A 16,365-nucleotide genomic window follows, 5' to 3' on the forward strand; every position below is an offset into this window, starting at 1 on the left:
CGCCATGTTTTTTTTAATATTACGGTCTAAGCAAGACCGACTACAATATATCAGACCTTAATGTTACTATCGATTGGGAGGAAAATGGCGACTTCGTGGGCGAGCTTTTGAGACATGTGGTTGGTTCATATCTGTGTTTACATTCTGTTAAAGAGTGTTATTTTGATCGAGTTATTGAAGTATAAAGTATATGTTTGGTAAAATAGTAATCTATAACGGTTTATCAGTATGGTGTTTTGTTAGAAGTTTATGTGATGGTATTTTTAATGTATAATAGTGTTTATATTGCCGTGCTGTAACATAGCACAAAATGGGTCGTTCCTGCTGCGTTCGCGGTTGTAGATCTAATTATACCGTTGCTGAAGCTTTTAAATTCCCTGAAGATAGATCTCTACAGCAGAAATGGATAAGGAATATTCACCGGGAAAATTTGGAAGTCAAAGACCAAACTATCGTAGGCTATGTGTGTAACCAAAATTTGTGGTTAGGGAAGATCTCTTTCCAACCGATAATGGTGAGCCTATTCGTTTTTATTTTCTTATTCAGTCGGAGTAATTTCATGTAAGTTGACGATAGGTATTAGTTTCTATGTAGAATATAAGTGTGCGAGTGTATTTATATGGGTCAGTGGTCGCTAAGATCTGTAATTATACGCAGTCATGTGAGAATATGTATGTTTTGATCATGTTGTGAACCGGATTTAAATCGAACTATGGCAATACCTCTCATACATCCATTCTTAAGTTCGCTAAGGTGGTGGTGGTGGTGGTGGTGATTATTGTTTTAAGAGGAAGTACAACTAGGCAACCATCCTCTATATAACACTAATCATAGAGAAAAATGGAAGGGGTCCGACACTTCGAAGAATGAAGATATCGGCCAAAGGAAGACAAGGGCCACGAAAGGCATGAAAATTAAAGACTCCCTAGGAATCCATACATAATACCGTTGCGGTCTGAAAGGAACACGTGTTGACCAAGGGAGGTCGGATAGGATAGATGAAAGTGAGGAGCCTAGCACAAGTGGAAGCAATGCCAGGACTCAGCTGAGGGACCCGTGATCGCCAACCCACGCTCCAAAGTTCAGAGCCCCTGGGTCCCCTTTTAGTCGCCTCTTACAACAGGCAGGGGATACCGTGGGTGTTATTCTACCACCCCCACCCACAGGGGGGACTTGCAGGGATTAGCTTTGTTTCTAACTCAGGGGTTTTATTGTACCAATACCTTCCGATTCATGCTGTTATCAAGCAGTCTACACCAAATTGTAGCTCGTCCATGTTGGTTAAAGACATCATTGTTTAGAGTCAATAGAGTTGTTTTACTCATGTTCTTCAATGGGGAAAATCCTAATATATCTTTAGTGTCTGAACGCTTCATTTCTAAGTTTACCATCATGGTTTGAAGTGCTACTATATCATATGTCAACATATGATTTAAGAGTTTCCAGTAAGGAAGGCTTAACATCACCGAGGCTGTTCATTGGGCTGGCATAATCATTTCGGGTGTACTTCATTTTCATCGAGTGCTGAACATTAGAAATTGTACACCACTTCGAAACTAAGGCAACACGTTATGTTTCATAGTTCTTATGAGAGTGAATAAATTGAGGAATTTCGAACCTTAAATTATTTTTAAACATTCCAAATGATGTTATAAATATTATTTTAACAGTTTTATCGTGTATTTCCATCTATTCAGCGAAGTGTGATCTAAGAGAAAACGTTATTTGACTAAGTGAAATTTCGAAATAATCAGCTTATTGTTCTCTTTTGCTGTGGGGTTGTCCATCTATTCTAGCAGAATATGTCTGATTCTAGTTGTTTATATGTGATGAGTACTTGTTCGCAAAGCGTTTTCATCGGTGCAACAGTGATTTTCCCTATGATGTTACATTTATCATGTTAAATTACCTACCACCGTTTGCAAAATATGTACGTGATCTTTTCGTAATTTCTGGCTGATTGAACCAGATATTGTGTAGCTCTTTCAGTGGTATCAACACAATAATTTAATGTGACGCTGGGCTGAGTGGCTCAGACGGTTGAAGCTCTGGCCTTCTGACCCCAACTTGGCGGGTTTGATTCCGGCTCAGTTCGGTAGTATTTGAAGGTGCTCAAATACGTCAGCCTCGTGTCGGTAAATTTACTGGCAGGTAAAACAACTCCTGCGGCACTAAATTCCGACATCTCCGAAAATCGTGAGTTGGTTTATCGTCGAAATGAAGTTATTGCGTGCTACCCTAACCTTCATCAGTAAGCAGCTACTGCGCCCACGACGTCCACCATCTTGGTTTTGATATTACGGTCTGATATATTGTAGTCGGTCTTGGTCTAAGGATTGGAGTCGGTCTTGAATAGCCTACTACTAAGACCGACTACAATATATCAGACCGTAATATCAAAACCAAGATGGTGGACGTCGTGGGCCCAGTAGCTGCCGACTGATGAAGGTTAGGGTAGAACGCAATAATTTCATTTCGACGATAAACCAACTCACGATTTTCCTAGATGTCGGAATTTCGTCCCAAGGAAGTTCTTTTACCTGCCAGTAAATTTACCGACACGAGGCTGACGTATTTGAGCACCTTCAAATACTACCGGACTGAGCCGGGATCAAACCCGCCAAGTTGGGGTCAGAAGGCCAGAGCTTCAACCGCCTGAGCCACTCACATTAAATTACTTGTGTTGATATCACTGAAAGAGCTACACAATATCTGGTTCAATCCGCCAGAAATTAAGAAAAGATCGCGTACATATTTTGCAAACGGTGGTAGGTAATTTAACATGATAAATGTAACATCATAAGGAAAATCACTGTTGCACCTATGAAAACACTTCGCGAGCAAGTACTCATCACATACGATCAACTAGAATCACGCATATTCTGCTAGAATAGATGGACAGCCCCACAGCAAAAGAGAACAACAATCTGATTATTTCGAAATGTAACTTAGTCAAATAACGTTTTCTCTTAGATTACCCTTCGCTGGATAGATGGAAATACATTATAAAACTGTTAAAATGATATTTATAACATCATTTTGAATGTTTAAAAATAATTTAAGGTGCGAAATTCCTCGATTTATTCACTCTCATAAGAACTACGAAACATAACGTGTTGTCTTAGTTTCTCAGTGGTGGACAATTTCTAATGTTCAGCACTCGATGAAAATGAAGAAAATGAAAATGAAGTACACCCGAAATGATTATGCCTGCCCAATGAACAGCCCCGGTGATGTTAAGCCTTCCTTACTGGAAACTCTTATATCATATGTTGACATATGATATAGTAGCACTTCCAACCATGGTGGTAAACTTAGCAATGAAGAGTTCAGACACGAAATATATAACAGGATTTTCCCCATTGAAGAACATGAGTAAAACAACTCTATTGACTCTAAACAATGATGTCTTTAACCTACATGGACGAGCTACAATTTGGTGTAGACTGCTTGATAACAGATATCCACAGCATGAATCGGAAGGTATTGGTACAATAAAACCCCTGAGTTACAAACAAATCTAATTCCTGCAAATCCCCCCTGTGGGTGGGGGCGGTAGAATAACACCCACGGTATCCCCTGCCTGTCGTAAGAGGCGACTAAAAGGGGCCCAGGGGCTCTGAACTCTGGAGCGACCACGGGGCCCTCAGCTGAGTCCTGGCATTGCTTCCACTTACTTTGCCAGGCTCCTCACTTTCATCTATCATATCCGGCATCCCTTGGTCAACACTTGTTCTTTTCTGACCCCGATGGTATTACGTATGGATGCCTAGGGAGTCTTTCAATTTCATGCCCTTCGTGGCCCTTGTCTTCCTTCGGCCGATACCTTCATTTTTCGAAGTGTCGGACCCCTTCCATTCTTTCTTTGTGATTAATGTTATATAGAGGATGGTTGCCTAGTTGTATTTCCTCTTAAAACAATAATCACCACCACCACCACCCTGCAAGTCACTATTTCTTCTGTGTAACAGTGTTCAGATTGCTCCATCTATCACACTATAAGTTTTGTCATACACCACGATCTAGCCAAATGTTCCCGCAGGCAAGCACAGATTCTTTCAAAATACAATTGCATCTAAATCACACGACACTTTGAAGCCCATAGACACTGAAGGAACATCACCATATCAATTATCAATATCTAAATGAATTGTTTTTTGAGGAATACGAATTGGTCAACCATTTAGAATTAGAAAAAATAGTCTTCCCTAATCTCAGACTTACTCTCAGATGACAAATGCATACTACTGTTTTGTAGAAATATTCACGATGTATGTTCCTAATCCACTTCTCTCTTAATATTTTATTCCTTAGAGAACTTAAGAATATATGTATGAGAGGCGCTGCCATAGTTCGATTTAAATCCGGTTCACAACACCATCAAAACTTTTATATTCTCACATGACTGCGTATAATTCCAGATCCTAGTGACTAGTGACCCATATAAATACACTCATACACTTATATTCTATATGGAAACTAATACTTATCGTCAACTTACGTGAAATTACTCCGACTGAATGAGAATACTAAAACGAATAGGCTCACCGTTATCGGTTGGAAAGAGATCTTCCCTAACCACAAATTTTGGTTACACACATAGCCTAGTACGATAGTTTGGTCTTTGACTTCCAATTTTCCCGGTGAATATTCCTTATCCATTTCTCCTGTAGAGATCTATCTTCAGGGAATTTAAAAGCTTCAGCAACGGTATAATTAGATCTACAACCACGAACGCAGCAGCAACGACCCATTTTGTGCTATGTTACAGCATGACAATATAAACACTATTATACATCAAAAATACCATCATATAAATTTCTAACAAAACACCATACTGATGAAACCGTTATAGATTACTATTTTACCAAACATATACTTTATACTTCAATAACTCGATCAAAATAACACTCTTTAACAGAATGTAAACACAGATATGAACCAACCACATGTCTCAAACGCTCGCCCACGAAGTCGCCATTTTCCTCCGAATCGATAGTAACATTAAGGTCTGATATTATTGTAGTCGGTCTTGCTACTACATGTAAACGGGGATCGTATTCAATCGTTGCCTACGCTATAATAGTATCTAGTAGGCTTTGATTCAATACGGTAAGTCAAGACCAACTACAATTACAATTACAATTGTAGTTGGTCTTGGGTAAGTGTACTCAAATCGATCTCAATCCCCATGTAAACGTAGTAACTATCAGACCTTAATAGAAAATTAACATGGCCGACGCATCGGTTGAATTTAAACAAGCGTGTGGTACCTAAACATAACATCGTATTGAATTGATAAGTTTTCAATAATAACGTAAAAATTTAAATATATCACATGTTAAAATGACAATAAAGGAGATCCATTTGAAAATATAGAGCATTTTAAACTAAAAGTGCACACTAGACACAAATAACGCAGAGGTCTATTTATAAGAAAAATATTTGTGCACTAATGACCTTGATACATCAGCGATATTGAACACTAACTGTATCGCTAGAATTCTCACAAGCTCATGCATTACATGTGAAACGTCTATTATGAGGTTATATGGTGCATCAGGTTGTAAATATTTTAGCAGGGAAGGTCATTCATATCCTTATTTCGTGGATATGACACTGAAGGATTAAAAATACACACTATACACTATACACTATACACTATTTTCTGTCATACGCAATTATTTTCATCAACTGTACGTCATAATCCTGATTCTTAAAAGACTTCACTATTTTCGTTCAAGAATGATTTACTTCCGGTAATAGACATATATTCAGATAAGCAATATGTTTATTAAGAAGGACGACATACTTTCCAGTGTCGACTCAGTTAAATGTAACTTAAAAAGCTTTTCAGTCTGTCGAACACACAAGCAAAATATGAATATTTTACCTTAACATAGGCCTACCTGTAAAAAAAAACACATTATTGAACACGGAATAAAATTACACTTCTTCTTCTTCTTAATCTGGTTATCCTCCAGGGTCGGCTTTTCCCTCGGACTTGGCTAGGGATCCCACCTCTACCGCCTCAAGGGCAGTGTTCTGGAGGAGGATGGGGAAGATGACCTGTACCTCGCCCAGGCTGCCTCACCTGCTATGCTGAACAGGGGCCTTGCGGGGGGGATGGGATTGTTTGGAAGGGATAGACAAGGAAGAGGGAAGGAAGCGGCCGTGGCCTTGAATTAGGTACCATCCCGGCATTTGCCTGGAGGAGAAGTGAGAAACCACGGAAAACCATTTCCAGGATGACTGAGGTGGGAATCGAACCCATCTCTACTCAGTTGAACTCCCGAGGCTGAGTAGACCCCGTACCACTTTTCAAATTTCGTGGCAGAGTCGGGAATCGAACCCGGGCCTCCGGGGGTGGCAGCTAATCACACTAACCACTACACCACAGAGGCGGACATAAAATTACACACTATTTAATAATGTGTTCTGTTGACAGCAATGTTATCGTGTAATGTTTATATTTAACTTGTGTGCTCGAAAGACTGAAAAATTTAAGTTACATTTAAGCAATAAGTGGAAAATTGAAAACAAGTATTTTCTGTGAACTAATATAGTCCAGGAAATGGGTAAGATAACATTGCATTCTAAAATACCAGTCCTGGGTAATATCTGACGCGTTTAAAAGAGCGGTGGTTTTAAATCAATCAATCACCAATGATCTAAGTTGAGGGTTGTCATCCAGGTGGCAGATTACCTATAAGTCTTATATCTAGTCTTTTCTTAAATGGTTTCAAAGAAGTTGACCGAATTGGTTTAGATACAGTGGAAAGCAAGCTTGGTAAATTATTCCAGTCCGTAATTCTTCTTCCTATAAATCAATACTTGTTTTATAAATACCTTACATTTATTTGAATAAACTTTATATTACCATACAATTTTTAATATAATAGCCTAGCTCGTTCAAGAAATGTATTAGAAACATAACCGCGTCACGAATTTCAGTTCTTCCATAACTGTTATACTCCAGATACACACTTCAGATAATATTTTTCTCTCACTAGTAGAATCGATCTGAATTTCTCTGGTGGTACATTCATTTTCGTATAAAGCATCTTAACACCAAAATCGTTTATCAGTAAATACTTACTGTAAGTGACAGTATATCAGTTGATACCTTGTCCTCTAATTTTAAAAAAGAATATAATCTTCATTTTTCACAGATAAAATAAATATCTTTATCACTTTTTATAACCTCAAAAAATTGTTGGGAAATATACTAGGATAGGCACAGTAGCGTAGCCATTATCGGCCGATGGGTGGGGGTGCGGTGTTGGAGTTACAAAATAGCATTAGAGCACAACGAATGTATAGGAATGTCTTGTCATTATAAAGCTGAGTTTACACGAGGACAGTATGCAAGGCAGGACAATATTGTATTGTCCTGGTATTGTCCTGTGCTCCGTGAACAGGCCCTTGTGCAGGACAAGACAATATCAAGTCGTCCGCTTTCCATCATCAAAATGAATCCACGACGCCGTGCTCTTCAAGGAAAATTAAGGAAATTGATTCATATCTTATACGAAGATGTGTTAGATATAGTTGAAGACGTTATAACTAAAAATAAGAAGAGATTGTGATTACGGAAATGGTTGTCACGCAGATCTCCAGTAGGATCGTCTGTTTTATTATTAAAAGAATTAGAAGATCCTCAAGAATATAAAATGTGCATGAAGATGTCAACTGAATGTTTTGAAGACCTTCTGAGGAAGGTCTCACCGATGATTCAACGTAACGGTACATTAATGAGAGAAGCAATACCCGCCAGAGAAAAACTACAAATTACTCTAACATACTTATCAACAGGACAATTGTCCCGATAGTTAGGAAGCGAGGCTAACTCGTAAGACAGTAGCTTATTCATTGTCCTGTCCTCGGCTAGTTCGTTCACACGAGGACAATATTGTCTTGGCTCACTGTATTGTCCAGTCTACTGTCCTCGTGTAAACTCTGTGTAAGGATACTGATACAAGTGAATTCCAGATCTGTTCGTTCTACAGTTACGTCTCTGAATTTTCATTCAGTTTATTTTTATTGTCAGTTTCTGTTTATTTTCTTACTCTAAAATCTTCATATGAGGGGTTCAAACCCCAAGTAACCCCTCCCTCGCCTGGCTACGCCCATGGATAGACACCAACTTAGAGCTTTGGCTTTATCCAAAAAAAATAGCTATCAAGTACCCGGAAAATATCCTCTCTAATGAAAATGTATCCTAAAATGCTATAATGCACCTTAATGAATAATTTGTAACTATCAAATCATCACGATGAGTAAGTACACTTGATCTGAATGAAAATGTATCTGCTTTAATATGATTTACATCCAGTCGCACAACACGAACTGCATGGTCCTAATATATAATTTTAGTTTTAAAACCAAATATCAATAAAAACATCACTACATTAACGTTTCCTAATGAAACCAAACCAACAGTAAAAGTAAACTGATGCTTCTCACGTGCTCATGTTTACATTTGAACAAACCCAACGCGTTGCCATTTTAGCTAATGTCGATAGTTGCATTAAGGCCCGATATTGAAGATGGTCTTGGTCGTACGATATTGATTTTGCTTCGTAGATCGATTATAAATTTTTGTGTATAGACTGTAGTTTACTGTATTTATGTTGAGAGATGGATGCGGAATTCCCCCTGTCATTCTTTCTAATCGGGGCTATGTGTTCAAGAACACTTCCCTTTATTGATTATAGAAACTTTGTTCCCGTTGGACAAACGAAAAACTTCACTTCCTTCGGATTTCCTCCACATTAGAATAATTTCTGTTTATCTGACAACATTTCGCAAAACAACTGTATCTGCGTTTCAGCATTCTTCAAAGTTTCCAGAGTCGCAGAACCCTAATGAGCCTATAACACATACACGACTTTGCCACGTGTTAAGCAAAGCTAAAATGTATGAAACTCCAATTGTAATAGAATAGAAATGAGTAATTTTAGCGCGTGATAAATCGATGCAAAATTTTTCCAAAATCTTATAATGTCAAATTCTTCTATAAAAACATTAATGTTATTTGTAATCTTACTGCAGACTTCAGTGATGATGATGATGATGATGATGTTAATAATGCTTGTTGTTTAAAGGGACCTAAATCGAAATCACCGAGCTCGATAGCTGCAGTCGCTTAAGTGCGGCCAGTATCCAGTAATCGGGAGATAGTAGGTTCGAACCCCACTATCGGCAGCCCAGAAAATGGTATTCCGTGGTTTCCCGTTTTCACACCAGGCAAATGCTGGGGCTGTACCTTAATTAAGGCCACGGCCGCTTCCTTCCCACTCCTAGCCATCTCCTGTCCCATCGTCGCCATAAGACCTATCTGTGTCGGTTCGACGTAAAGCAACTAGCAAAAAAAAAATCGAAGTCGTCGGCCCCTAATGGTTGAGACGAAATGGAATGACAAATTAAAAGTCCAAAGTCCTCCACTGACCAGAATTAAAAACGTGAGGATGAAGAATGTATGAATGGATAAGAATTTAAAACAAGCAGTGCAATGTCTCGCATTCACAGAAACTGACGTAAAACAATAGTATTACTGACCAAGGGACTGCATCTATAGTATAATTCTGAATCGATGATGCTTTTAGTCTAAATGGGTCCAAAATCCAAGTCATCGACCTCTCATAATGGTACTTACAGTTAGGAAAGTAGAACCATGGTATTTGTCATGTTGTGGTACTAATCAAAAGTAGCGTAGATTCGCGGCATTCTCGGCATTCCACACAGCATGGTTCTACTCACAGGTAATGAAATTCTCACATGGAATACAGACCTATGGTGTTCGCACACTGCGGCGCTATTTACAGGCAACGCAAACCTCTACATGCAACGCAGACTGATAACATTCCTCACAAAAGTGTACTAACCACAGGAGTAGTATAATACAGGGATTCGGGCGCCACCTCCACCTCCGGGCTCCCAGGGGCCTCCTCCACCTCCTCCTCCTCCACCCGGGGGTCCGTCCCAGGCGCCTCCCCCACCTCAGCCAGGGGCCTCTTCCAGTGCTGCCAACTTAACCTTACTAGCGCGAGATTTGAATTGGTAAACAAAGCCACGTGCTTTTTTTGACAGCCACGTGCTTTTTGACAGACAACAACGCATCGCTAACCTCAGTACTGCCATCTTGACGGGCCTAAACCTTAGTGCTACCAACTTAACCTAACTAGCGTGAGATTTGAATCGGTAAACAAATCCACGTGCTTTTTGACAACCACGTGCTTTTTGACAGACAACAACGTATCGCAAACCTCAGTGCTGCCATCTTGAGGGCCTAAACCTTAGTGCTGTCAACGTATCCTTACTAGCGTGAGATTTGAATCGGTAAACAAATCCACGTGCTTTTTTGACAGCTGTCATCCGCCATCTTTAATCGAGAGAGCAGCGTGCTACTATCAAGCGGGCAATTTCGTCAGCTGTCATCCGCCATCTTTGATCAACAGAGCACAGTGCTGCAAACTTTAGCTGAAATGTGGTGGCGGTAAATTCTACATGCTCTTGTTTTGGAAACCAAGCCACGTGCTTTTTTGACAGCTATCATTCGCCATCTTTAATCAACAGAGCATCGTGCTGCTATCATGCGGGCAATTTCGTCAGCTGGCATCCGCCATCTTTAATCTACAGAGCACCGTGCTGCCCTCTTTATCGTAGTAGTGGGTAATTTCTACGTTACAGCTGTCATCCGCCATCTTTAATCAACAGAGCATCGTGCTGCTACCATGCGGGCAATTTCGTTAGCTGTCATCCGCCATCTTTAAACTACAGAACACCGTGCTGCCCTCATGCGGGCAATTTCGTTAGCTGTCATCCGCCATCTTTAATCAAGAGAGCGTAGTGCTACACTCTTTAGTTTAATGTGGTGGCGGCAAATTCCACGTGCTCTTGTTTGGAAACAAATCCACGTGCTTTTTTGTCATCCGCCATCTTAAATCAAGAGAGCGCAGTGCCGCACTGTTTAGTTGAAATGTGGTGGCGGCAAATTCCACATCCGCCATCTTTAATCGAGAGAGCACGGTGCCGCACTCTTTAGTTGAAATGTGGTGGCGGCAAATTCCACATCCGCCATCTTTAATCTACAGAGCACCGTGACGCACACTTTATCGTAGTAGCGGACAATTTAAAAGAACATGTCAAGGAATACCTTTGTTCTAAGAGAAAAGACTACAGTTCTGAACAGCTTGTGTAAGATAGCGATTGTTATAACCTCCTTTTTTCCCTGCTCTGTCAAGGCATAGCTTTATCGAACATACAACGCGAAGGTAAGAGTGTGCAGCGATAACATTATTGTGCATGTTTAGACTTGCGAAACATATTACGACTAAAATCGATGTTGATATCTTCAACATGTAATTAGAACATTGATTGATGTGTTCAGATTACTAACTAGAACCGAACACGGTACAGCATGTGTTTAGAACATATCAGGTAATACCTTTGTTCTAAGAAAATCAGATTGAAACATAACAAGACTAGAATCGATTCTGTTAACTTTAACATGTGATCAGAACATTGATTGATGTGTTCAGATCACTAAAAAAGTGATCAAGACTAGATTCGAACACTGTACGACATGTTAGGGCATACCTTTGTTCTAAGAAAATCAGATTAAAACATAACAAGACTAGAATTTTTACCGTTAACTTCAACATGTGATTAGAACATTGATTGCTGTATTCAGATTACTAACCAAGTAATTAAGACTAGAATTTAACACTGTACAACATGTCAAGGGATACCTTTGTTCTAAGAAGATTAAAACATAACAAGACTAAAATCAATGTTGTTAACTTTAACTCTGTACTCGATACAACATGTATTTAGAATATGTTAGGGGGTACCTTTGTTCTAAGAAAATCAGATTGAAACATAACAAGACAAGAATCGAACACTGCACTCGATGTTGTTAAATTTAACATGTGATCAGAACATTAATTGATGTGTTCATATCACTAAATAAGTGATCAAAACTAGAATCGAACGCTGTACTCGATACAACATATGATCAGAACATCGGTTGATGTGTTTACAACATCTCTGGGTTATACCTTTGTTCTAAGGAAGAAATTAGACTGGAATTCTGAGCAGCTTGCGCAAGATAGCAACTCTTATAACTTCCTTTACCTTCACTTACTCTGCTAAGGTACATCTTTATCGAACATGCATTGAAAAAGCGAGAGTGTGCAAGTTTAGACTTGAATACGTACTACCGTTCAAAAACATATATACATACTATAGTTTGAGTTGTAGAACACCGCATTGCAAGACTAGAATAAAGCACTGTATAGAAAAACAAAAAATCCTCTTCTCGACATACTTACTAAGCTGCTCTTCTTCCTCTGTCAAGGTACATCCCTATCGAACATGCATTGCAAAAGCATGATTGAAAAACATAACAAGGCTAGAATCGAACACTGCACTCGGTGTTGTTAACTTCAACATGTGATTAGAACATTACATTAGATTAAAACATAACAAGACTACAATTGTGTACTACACTCGATGTTGTTAACCTTAACATGTGATCAGAACATTAATTGAAGTGTTCAAAACACTAAATAAGTTATCAAGACTAGAATAGAACACAATACGTGATGTTTGAGAATACATTTATGCATATCACGTAACTGCAGTGATGCATGTTTAGACTTGAACACACATACTGCTGTTAGAAAACCTATAGTTTGATGTTGTAGAACACCGCATTGCAAGACCAGAATCAAGCACTGTTTAGAAAAACAAAAAGTTCTCTTCTCGACATACTTACTAAGCTGCTCTTCTTCCTCTGTCAAGGTACATCTCTATCGAACATGCATTGCAAAAGCATGATTGCGTAAGTTTAGACTTGAACACATACTACTGTTCAAAAAAACATACATACTATAGTTCGATTTTGTAGAACACTGCATTGCAGGACTAGAATCAGACACTGTTTAGAAAAAAATTATCTTCTCAATATACTTACTGAGCTAGACAATAACATACTTACGAATTTGCTCAACACTTTCTTTCTTTCTCTTATTCTTCTTCGAGAGGAATGAGTAGGAAGAGGAGAAGGTAATACCTAATATAAAATAAAAGAATACGCTAATTCTACATTATTTATTTCATACTAATTACTACAACTTATGCTCTAATTTTAGAGCCCTTCTTAGGTCTTTTACTGATGTTGAGCTTCTTGTTCGACATTGCAACATAATAAACCTTTACTTTAGAGATGTCGATGTGCCTAAAAAAGAACAAAAATATATGAATGTAGCGTAGAAGCACTTGTGATGATAGGATATGAAAGGGCAAGTTATTTTGTTAACAGCTAACCTAGCTATCTTTAACTCAAAGACCTTTATCGCCTGGCGTAAAAGCAAATGTAATAATAGGATATAAAAGAACAAGTCAGCTAGCTTAGAGATGCAATGTTCAGAAGAAACCAAGTTTCAACCTATGGAGGTCAGACATTGTTGTGAGTTTGAAGTTTCAAGATTAACCTCTTCCTTGTCTACGCCTTCTAATCCTCCTATCCTAGAATGCTAAAAACGGAAGAAACCAAGTTTCAACCTATAGAGGTCAGACATTGTTCTGATTTTGAAGTTACGAGATTAACCTCTTCCTTGTCTACACCTTCTAATCCTCCTATTGTAAAATGCTAAAAACAATTAGGGTTACAAAAGTTACTTGGTTTGTTAACAGCTAACCTAGCTATCTTTAAAATCAAAGACCTTTATTGCCTAGCGTAAAAGCACATGTAATAATAGGATATGAAGGGACAAGTCAGCTAGCCTAGAGTTGCAATGTTTAGAAGAAACCAAGTTTCAACCTATAGAGGTTGGACATTGTCGTGAGTTTGAAGTTACAAGATTAACCTCTTCCTTGTCTACGCCTTCTAATCCTTTTATCGTAAGCTAAAAACAATTAAGGTCACAAAAGTTACTTAGTTTGTTAACAGCTAACCTAGCTATATTTAACTCAAAGACCTTTGTTGCCTAGCGTAAAAGCAAATGTAATAATAGGATATGAAGGGATGAGTCAGCTAGCCTAGAGGTGCGATGTTTAGAAGAAACCAAGTTTCAACCTATTGAGGTCAGACATTGTCGTGAGTTTGAAGTTACAAGATTAACCTCTTCCTTGTCTACGCCTTCTAATCCTCTTATCCTAGAATGCTAAAAACGGAAGAAACCAAGTTTCAACCTATAGAGGTCAGACATTGTTCTGATTTTGAAGTTACAAGATTAACCTCTTCTTTGTCTACGCCTTCTAATCCTCTTATCGTAAGCTAAAAACAATGAAGGTCACAAATGTTACTTGGTTTGTTAACAGCTAACCTAGCTATCTTTAACTCAAAGACCTTTATTGCCTAGCGTAAAAGCAAATGTAATAATAGGATATGAAGGGACTAGTCAGCTAGCCTAGAGTTGCGATGTTTAGAAGAAACCAAGTTTCAACCTATAGAGGTCAGACATTGTTGTGAGTTTGAAGTTACAAGATTAACCTCTTCCTTGTCTACGCCTTCTAATCCTCTTATCGTATAATGCAAAAAACAATGAAGGTTACAAAAGTTACTTGGTTTGTTAACAGCTAACCTAGCTATCTTTACTAGCGTAAAAGCACTCGTGATGAATGGATATGAAAAGGTAAGTCAGCCAGCCTAGCTATCTTTAAGCACTTGTGATGATATGATATGAAAGGGTAAGTTAGCTAGCCTAGCTATCTTTAAGTACTTATGATGATAGGATATGAAAGGGTAAGCTAGCGTAGAAGTTGCTTTCGAACAAAAATGCAAACACTAACAGTTTAGGCTTTCCTTAAGTTGAAGGCTGCAAACTGGAGAATAATATTTACAGCAGACAGTGATTTTCTAAAACAAAACAAAGAGAAAAAGAAATCGTAAATAATAATAATAATAATAATAATAATAATAATAATAATAATAATAATAATAATAATAATAATAATATTCAAGAAATTAATCTTACGTTCTGTTTTTACTACTAGACGGTAGGTGAGCAAGTAAAGGATACGCACACAATTAACGCACATAGAGAACTGCGAGGAGCGCTTCACACAGGCTGCACCGAGTAAATATGCAGCTTATCACTATGCGGATGCAGGAGTTGCAGATGTCAGCAGTACAGTTGGAACGAAATGTTTATGCAACAAGAGTTCTCCTGACTGCCTTACACCGAGTTCTGCAGGCTGACGTATTTAAGCACTAAGCCGGGATCGAACCTGCTGTTGATGCCGAGGTGCCAGAATTTAGGTGTTCTGCAACGGATCGAACTTAAGAAAGTCAGTGCGCGATCCTCGACCTCTGAACTTAAACGGGAGGGCACTAAGCTAAGCAAAAAGCCGGCATCTACTGTATCCCTTGCCTGTAGGTACTTAAAGGTATTGAGCTAAGACCGCATCTACGGTATTCCCTACCTGTACTTAGCAGGGTGCTGAGCTAAACCTACATCTACAGTATTCCTTACCTGTAGGTACTTAAAGGTACTGAGCTAAGCTCACATCTACGGTATCCCCTACCAGTACTTAGCAGGGCGCTGAGCTAAGCCTACATCTACGGTATTCCTTACCTGTAGGTATTTAAAGGTACTGAGCTAAGATCACATCTACGGTATCCCCTACCTGTACTTAGCAGGGCGCTGAGCTAAGCCTACATCTACTGAATCCCTTACCTGTAGGTACTTAATGGTATTGAGCTAAGATCACATCTACGGTACCCCCTACCTGTACTTAGCAGGGTGCTAAGCTAAGCCTACATCTACGGTATTCCTTACCTTAGGTACTTAAAGGTACTGAGCTAAGATCACATCTATGGTATCCCCTACCTGTACTTAGCAGGGTGTTGAGCTAAGCAAAAAGCCTACATCTACGGTATTCCTTACCTGTAGGTACTTAAAGGTATTGAGCTAAGATCACATCTACGGTATCCCCTACCTGTACTTAGCAGGGTGTTGAGCTAAGCAAAAAGCCTACATCTACGGTATTCCTTACCTGTACTTACCAAGGTGCTGAGCTAAGCACAAAGCTTACATCTACGGTATCCCTTGCCTGTAGGTAAACAGAATGCGCTAGGCTAAGAAGCGGTTCTTAAGAGTATTGAGCTAAGACTGCATCTACGGTATTCCCTACCTGTAGATAAACAAAGAGAGGACTAGGCTAAGAAGCTATTTTCAAAGGTATTAAGCTAAGACTGCATTTACGGTATTCTTTACTTGTAAGTAAACAGAGGCGCTAGGCTGAGAAGTAATCCTCAGGAGCACTAAGCTAAGCCTACATCCACAGTATCCCCTACCTGTTAGCGACCTTTAAGAACAACACGAGACGCTGTGGTACCGAAATATACAAGTTCTA

At 39.0% G+C, this 16,365-nt stretch overlaps 1 protein-coding gene and 1 long non-coding RNA gene across 2 annotated transcripts in view; one reads left to right on the plus strand and one right to left on the minus strand.

Annotated features, from left to right (window-relative positions):
- The window catches only part of LOC136883498 (fatty acid synthase), a 703,772-nt gene that overhangs the window by 113,713 nt on the left and 573,694 nt on the right, over positions 1-16,365 (plus strand). The gene's annotated exons all lie outside the window — the stretch shown is intronic.
- LOC136883499 (uncharacterized) lies at positions 13,102-15,042 on the minus strand. The gene is made up of 3 exons (XR_011018844.1): positions 14,985-15,042; positions 14,800-14,866; positions 13,102-13,243 (listed from the first exon to the last, which is right to left on the minus strand). It is a non-coding gene; the product is annotated as an uncharacterized lncRNA (long non-coding RNA).

This window comes from Anabrus simplex, chromosome 11 (assembly GCF_040414725.1).
Source record: "Anabrus simplex isolate iqAnaSimp1 chromosome 11, ASM4041472v1, whole genome shotgun sequence".
NCBI classification, from domain to species: Eukaryota; Metazoa; Arthropoda; class Insecta; order Orthoptera; family Tettigoniidae; genus Anabrus; species Anabrus simplex.